This window comes from Tubulanus polymorphus, chromosome 6 (assembly GCF_964204645.1).
Source record: "Tubulanus polymorphus chromosome 6, tnTubPoly1.2, whole genome shotgun sequence".
In the NCBI taxonomy this organism is placed as follows: Eukaryota; Metazoa; Nemertea; class Palaeonemertea; order Tubulaniformes; family Tubulanidae; genus Tubulanus; species Tubulanus polymorphus.
Window position 1 is genome coordinate 15,421,910 of NC_134030.1, and position 8,645 is coordinate 15,430,554.

Here is an 8,645-nt window from a genome sequence, read left to right on the forward strand (position 1 = left end):
GTCACTCGCAATAGGCTGCGTGGCGCCGCCTATCGGAACTCTGTAGAACTTACGTCATGTAAACATACGATTGAAAGCGACGGAAATATGAACACAAAAATTAGAAAATATGTCGCATGCAGTGACATCTGAGAGATTTTAATGTTGCTATTATATATTTTAAACCTATATATTGACAATGAATGCACACAAAAATAACGTGCTAATGACCTTTAAGGACTCCTATACCATGTCAGATGTGGTGATTTCAGTTATACATGTACAGAGACTATGATAATCACAATCCCCTATATTGAAGCTTAGATTTCAATAAAGCAAGCTGCTGTACGTCAAGCGAAATACCTATCTTCAGTAGGGCATTCCAAAAGTACGGGTGTCTCTTCAGAAGGCAGTGCTTTGAAATGCAATAATAACGGGTGGCCATCTTGTTATAAGTTGGTACCATTGCTGTCGTACCGTCATCACGTTTTTCAGGTCTGTAATAACGCTCTTGATGTGAAATGACAATGTTTGTAGGTGAGATAGCTTTTAGTGGAACCGAACATTTGCAACTTCGCAGACAGGATTTTTTTTCTTGATTTCCTTGTTCAACACTAAATGAAATGGTTCCTCATTATGCCAAATTTCCCTAAATAAAAATGGGCGTTGCACATTAAGGTCAACACTGCTGTTTGTACCACAAACTTCACTTGGTGCCTCAGTCACCATAATGGGTTGTGCAGAAACATTATTCTTTCCTCGTCTTCGTTTAGATCCCTTTTCTCCGACATAATTTGATTTTGGTTCAGTTGCATTTCTGTTTTGTATGTATAATTCGTTAATACGTACTGGAGCTCACCCCGAGATTCACTGGAGACTAGTACATGACAGCACAGTTTTATTTTGACGTACTCGCGACAGCTGCAAGTATAACTTTTGCCATGCTTGACGATGAAGGTTTTTCCGTTTTCAGGGACGATGGACACATCTTTATGTAATTTTTTTTCACTGCCAAGAATGAACTCAGCACGATCCCAAATGGATCGAATGACATGAACAGCGACAACTTAGCTGGTCTACTTCTGATGGTTGAATAGACAATTTTTTTCTATTGTTTGCGTTATCACTCGGTAATTCAAATTTCATGTCCAATACTTTTTTTATATACCGCTGACGCTGGTGGCATGTCACCTGTTGCCACTTTGCTTCCGAGACTGCAAGATGTTGGAAATCTGGAGAAAGTCTGTATTCACCTTGGCAATATAAGGTCTTCACCAACTCCTGCCTTTGAGGTTTCACAATGTTTTCATAAACATAGTCAAATAACATGCTTAGTTCTACTTTTGTCTTCCGACCGCCGACTTCAGAACATTATTGATGGCTTCAGCACGCTGATTACAAAACTTTGATGGAGGGTCACCTAATCCTGCGGCTATTCTTGCATCTTTGCCCATGTTCAAAAGTAATGTATCTTTCAGAGATCGAACCCGGAGATTTGTACTATTCATGTATTCTACAAACTTATCTGGCCAAGTTGATGCCAATTTCTTAAACTCGCTTTCGAATTCCTGTTTATTACAATCAACCAGGCCTCCAACTCTCCGATCAGACTTTTCATCGCCCAATATTGATTTTATTATTTTTGACGCTTTGATGTCATCAATACCTAGTTTTTTTAATTCCGCAGCAAGATCTGAATGGACATAAACAAAGCACCGTAATTTAATGCTTGTGCTGTTTCCGCTTATCGGGAACACTGACCCCATACCAGCTCTCCATCAGTCCCATAAATAAGGCTTTGTACTGCAGCAAAATGCTTAAGCTGGCTGGCCAAGTATGTGTAATCTTCTGTGGCCTTCGTAGTGCTGGTCATGCATGCTGCAAACGTGGTTGGATGAACTTCTGGCCGGTCCTTCTGGACAAACATAGGGTGTCCATAACTGCACACCGTAGTATATTATTATTATTATGTTTTATTTCAGACATATGTCCATATAACAAATTTTTTTACAAAAATATTATAATGATAAATATACAAAATACATAGCACTGTTTTAAGGACACGACTTTATTATGTGTACAGTATCCTGTCCCATGTTTTAAATAGTGATGAAAAGTAGAATGAAATTGAGCTAGAGATCGATCGAACAAGAGTGTTTGGATGAGACAGAATACCGGATTTAAAAGAGTAGACTATTTTGCGGTAAATCTCGCCGAAGCTTTTCACATGATTATTGAAAAACATTGCGGAAGCACTACACCCCGGTTCAAAATGATGCAGGCGCCTGAACGCATTATTGAAACACACACGTAAGCGGTTGTAAGTTTGTTTAGAAAAATTTGACCAAATAGGCATACTATAAAAAGACGTACAATAGCTAGAAAACAGTTTATTTTTCACAACATTGCTGCAGGAAGAAAATTTACGGATAATAGAATTTGCACGGATGCAGAGCAATTTGGTTTGATAATTCATGTCTGCATCATCAGATAAAGCAAATGAAATGTAATATCCTAGATATTTTAAAATCATTTACATATTTTATGAGGCAATTATTCATATACACTGGCGGCACAACATTGCCATAGAAAACGAAGCCAGATGGCTTAAAAACTATACACTGAGTTTTATCTATATTAAATGTTATGTCATGCTGGCTTGCATAGTTATTACAAATATTGATTAGAGTTTGTAGACCCTTTGCAGACGGACAAAAAATGCAAATGTCGTCGGCATATATTAAATGATTTATTAGAGTACCATAGTTTATGCAGCCGATATTGAAAGAATTGAGTTTGACACTAAGGTCATTTGAATATTTAGATAATAATAAGAACGCAACTATCACAATCTTCGTGATGATAATGAGTTTATTTACATGTTCAAACGTTTCAATCGATTTCGACTCATCTCTTCGAGTCCTTTTCAAGAAATGACATGAAAAGATACAAACTATGTATAGTATACTGTTACTAATTACAGAGAATATCATGCAGGCGTGAAGTGGCCTAGTTTACAAAGTACAAATGGGTTATAAACATATCAAAATACGTTCAGTAAAAATGAGACACCATGTGTGGAAAGTTGTTTGTTAATACTTGGTTTTTTGGATTTTATATATAATGCCTCTTTGATGGTGATTTCAAAGTCATTTTTTCCAGAATCAACGATTGAAAAGTTGTTTTTTAAAAATTTGATGCACAATTTATACATGATGTTAAATGTTCCTTAATTGCTGAAGGTGAAGTTCCATGCTCCTTTACCCTTTTGGCCAAATGTCGCATTGTTTTACCAATGTATGTGTTATTTGCATCACGCAAACATTTAAATTTATAAATAACATTGGCCAACAAGGGTGAAGGAGTATGGGACTTAAGTGAAAAGTAGTTCCTAATTTTGAAAGAAGTAAAGACAATACGAATATCCACGTTGAAATATTGTTTGAATAGACTCTTGAGTTTTCTGCTAAATATAATCGAAGGGAGGCCTATGTAAGGAACGAAAAAAAGTGTTTCGACCTTATCTTCCCTGACCATACTAGCGGGAGTAACATCACTACATTTGCTATTCAAAAATCTTCTAAGACACGAATTAAACAAATCTTGTGGGTAGCCATTTTTGTGGAAAACGTTTTTTAGGAAATCAATTTCTTGTGAAAAAACAAACCAACTACTGCTTATGGTATATGCTCTATGGAGCAGACATTGGATTAAACCAAATTTCCATTTTTGAGGACACATAGCTGAAAAGTTTAGAATCAAGCTAGTGTAAGTTGATTTTCTAAATACATGAGAAGTGAAGGTACCATCATCCGTTGCTGGGAGCGAAATATACGTATCTAGAAATGGAAGTGTAGACGGCCCTATTTCTGAAGTAAATTTAAGATTAGGGTGTAGTGCATTTAGTTTCTCCAGGAAAGATGCATGTATTGAATCACGTCTGAGTACACAGAAAATATCATCAACATAACGTAGGTATAACGATGGCGCGAAACTTTTCCCTGAACAATCATCTAGCAGCTTAGATTCAAAATAAGCCAAACAGAAATTAGCCATAGTGGGCCCTAGAGGGCTGCCCATTGTAACTCCATCTACCTGTCGAAAAATCTTTCGCGATACATAAAGATTCCACTTGTTGCTATTTTCATAAGTTGTTTAAAGGTAGCCTTATCAAAATCTGGTTTAGTAGTCGATCCATAGATATGGTCTGCTATAATATTGATAGTTTGTCCCAATGGTACATCAGTAAAAAGTGACACGATATCAAAGCTGATCAGTATATCAGTAGGTTTGAAATAGAATTGTTTCAATCGCTCCAAAAAACTGGAGGTACTGTCTAGCATGTAATTAGAAGGAATATGTGGTTTGATAATATTGTCAAGGTATTGATACACCGGTCACAATCCTCTCTTTAATCGTTATCTATTAAATACTTGAGTAAGGCCCTGGCGAGAGAACGTGTCCGTGCACAAATCCGAATGAATAAATTGAAATACCGGATGATAATATTGAAGATAATATATTTTATTTACCTTGAACAAAGAATGATTTTCCTAATCCCTATTGTATATGAATCCCTATCGTTCCGAAGCTTCTCCTGTCCTGCTGTCGACACTCGTCTTACTAAGGTACAGATTCTCCCGATTGACTGCTCTCTCAAGATGCGGGTCCTTTTTATAGAAAGAATCGGCATTCTTAAAATACCGACTCTCCCACTCGACTTTTTGGCAAGGAGCAGCAACCTTACTGTCATGACTGTTTTGGTCATATAGAATTTGGCCTTAATGATTCGCTGATCTAAAATTATTTTCAAAACTGATTTGCTAAACTAACTTTTTCCTTCCAACCCTCCTGTCATGACGCGTTGTGATTTACTCACTCCTTGCTAGTCGTTGTTGAGAGAGCAGCTATTGTCTGTGAATTACCAACGAGCGCATACAGACAACAGAAACTTCAGACAGCTAGTTTTAACATTTAACACAAATTAATTTTTCTAAAACATTAGCGATTATTAACAATTTGTTCTTTAACAACATCTAGATTACTCAAATTTAATATCTTTTCAAAACTTTGTTTTCTTTTCTAATTACAGTACAAATTCATTGTTTCTTTTTTAATTATTATAATTAACTACGATTCGGAATACATTGTGATTGATTATCAATTCTTAAATTATTTGAAATACTTATACTAATTATTTTATCTACAATTTAACTAATTCTATTTTAATACAGGATAAGCAAAACAACCACATCTTCATAAACTTCCGGTTTTTCCTTTTACGGAAAATAGCCGGGAATATCATCAAGTATCAGCGTGATCCCTTCACGAGCCTCATTATAAATACACTCCATTGTTACGACCCAACCAAATATGGTTCCAACTATTTAAAAGTTTTATATAAAGATTTTCTGAATGTTTGCCAGATCTCACAGCAGAAGAACCGAGAAAGAATTGTTGTTTATAGACTGATTTATGGTTTGCGTTGGTAGATGAAAGCATCAAACAAGAACTTTCGTAATTCTTACTACTAGTACATTCTTGTCTGACGGCTTTAACGTAACCCCCACGCATACGGAAACAACATTAAGAACATTTCTAAATACTACGAACATTTTCAAATACTACGAAAATCTATCTTTGGATCAACACTCCCTATCCAGTTTAAATTTCGTCCCGAAATTTTGAATTTAAACCAACTCGTGAATATCCCGCTGATACCTCTAGAACAAATCCTGAAAAAGAACATTAGTAAACAATTCATTATAACGAGTAACTATTTCTTAGAGTTCGACACTACAACGCGTATTAAAGTTCATGATATAGTTTATCATAAAACCGCATTTAAAGTTCTGGATACCCAATCGGAAAAAAGTTCATTCGAGACCGCTGTCCCCGCACACTAAACAGTCGAAAGTTAAGCACAAAACAGTTCACAGTTTGAGTTTTGAATTTACCGCGAAGTGACGCAACAGCTACCAGACACAACAAGGTACGTCATGGACGGACGAATGACGTCATCCACCGCAGTTCCTCGCAGCGCGTACTGCTACGTTGATAGTACGGCAAAACGCATTTATGTTCAGCTGATACTTGCTCGCTATTCATAGACGCTATAGTACTACGGTTACTATATCGGAGTCTTTTCTCCACAGTTAATATAGAAACGGAACAGTAATGTATTCGCATCTTACGGCTTGAGCGAACAACATTCCATCGAATGTTGTATGTAACTACACGGGAGCCATCTTGAACACACTCGGCTTTACTCCGCTAAAATGTCTACGGAAATTATCACTTTTCTTCATATTTCGTATCGCGTTGGCCAGGTGTCTTTGTCCACCCTTCATCACTTAAGTTTGTGAGTATATAGCAAGTCTTCGAGAGTGACAAACACCACTACCAATGGCCAGAATCGCATGACTAATCATGGAGCATGATTCCATCCCGTTGAAACGGCAACGCCCTAGATCGTTGTTGTAGGCTGTATATAGTTGTTCATTTTTCCTCGTTAATTGACGAATCGGTGAATTAATATCACCCATCTCGGCCAGAGCATACCAGTTGCTGGTTTTTCAAACTATCAGTTGCGACGAATAGAGTTTCAGGATACCTCCCAACAAGTCCCCATCTCCATATGGTCACTATCAGGGGGGTACTCATCAACATCTATTGCGGTTGACAGAAGAAGGCATTCTTCCATCTTAGTGCTATCGTATCTTCGGCGGTCTCATTCCAACACATCCGATACGGGTATCCTACAATTAATATGGTAATAATACAGAGATTATTCAAACATATACGAATTAACAGTATTTATTCAAACAGTATTTGTTTCATTGTTATTATTAACAATAACTTCTTTTTTTTCGCAATAATAATTTATGACTTTTCTTTAAACTATCGATAATAAGTACCGGATACTTTAATAGTCAGGCTAAAGCCGATGTCATGTCAATTACAATTATTAATATCAGCAATTGTCACGATTATCCTTATTTCCGTAACTCATGACCAGGCCATGAGTTCACTAACGAACTAAGTATTATGATACTAAATTTTCATATTTCTTATGTAATGATATCTTAATCACTTACTACTATAAATCAAAACTTTCTGATAATTCAACAGGACATACGCATCCTGATTCAACTATTAATTAGATTATACTTACGACTAATAATACAACTAATTCAATTTTGACACGGAGCGCACCCGGGCGCCCTCGTCATAATATTTGAATTTTAATTTCAATACAAATATGGATACAGTCTACTGGTATCAGCCAACATAGAATTCCTGGGAATTCCTACCGAATAATCCGGAGGCAATAAACACGTTCCCAAATGTTTTGATACTTTCTCAGTTTGTATCAAAAATATTGCCAATTTCTGGTCCTTGAGTCCTGAAAAATGATAAATTTACAGCGCAAAATCGTACAAACGTGTCAATTATACTTCTAAACACTTTATTTGCGGACCAGTTTATGAATTGAGCGTGGGCCATAGAGCGCTATATCCGCCTGTGATCTCGACTTTCAATTTATTACGTAAGCTATTCGTGAACAAAATGCGGCCGGCGCACAATAGAAACTTCGCTCTATGTATTCTTTCATTACCGCCGACAAAGAGGACCGATATTTCGCAAATTGGATTCGGGAGGTTTAAACCTCCCAAGGTCAAATCACTAAAATTGTGACCTTCGTGGAAATTATCTAAAAAGCCGATGGTAATCAAATTTAGCAGAACCTTTTACCCAAACGTTCAATGGTTTGAAAATCTTTCAATGGCATTCCTAAGTATTTGATGAAAGTTGAGAAATCATAAGATATTCATATAACCATGGACTCTAAAACCTAAATCATATAAGAGTCCCCGATATAAACAAAAAAACTTCGCATAACGAAGAAGCAAAAATTCGAATCTGATTCATCTGTTTGGAATTGATTCTTATGAAATGGAAACAAATGCGTGAGCACTACTCATTCATTCAATTTACTTTGCGGCTTTACAACGGCTATTTCACTGGTTCTGCGTGATGAGATAATTCTGATTAAAGTTATTGTATTAATTTCTATATGTATATACGTAATGATACTCTTTCTGAATAAAGGATGCACGTTATTCGAATCCCCACCATTGTTCTCTACAATGTACGTTAATCAAACTCACGATAAAACCAGAGCCAAAACCATGGACTCAAAAACGAAGAATCCGTGGTCAAACATACAATTCTAATTTCCCCGTTAGTTCACTGATGCCGTCAGTTTCTATCGAATGCAAGGATTCTAGCCAATCAGAGAGGCGCATGTACACATCCATTGGCATGTTAGTTATAGTACAACTTAGACAATAATCAAGGTTCGAGCCAATGTCAGTAACTAGAATATGTTCTTTCATCAAATACAAATAACTCAGCAGTAGTCAGTTAGTTGAGTTTGTTTGACTTGATTTGTATTTCATCAATCAATCTATTTCATTTTATTTTAAAGTACAAACTAAACGCTTGAATTGCTTATAACACGACCAGGTATGAATTAGAATAGATCGGCTTAATATTTCGAATGCAAATTTGGCGTTTAAGCAATCGGAAATTCGAAGTGCTTGAGAAATTTTTCAATACGCACATTACTTCGAATAGCGATAAGTTCATTGACACATGTGACC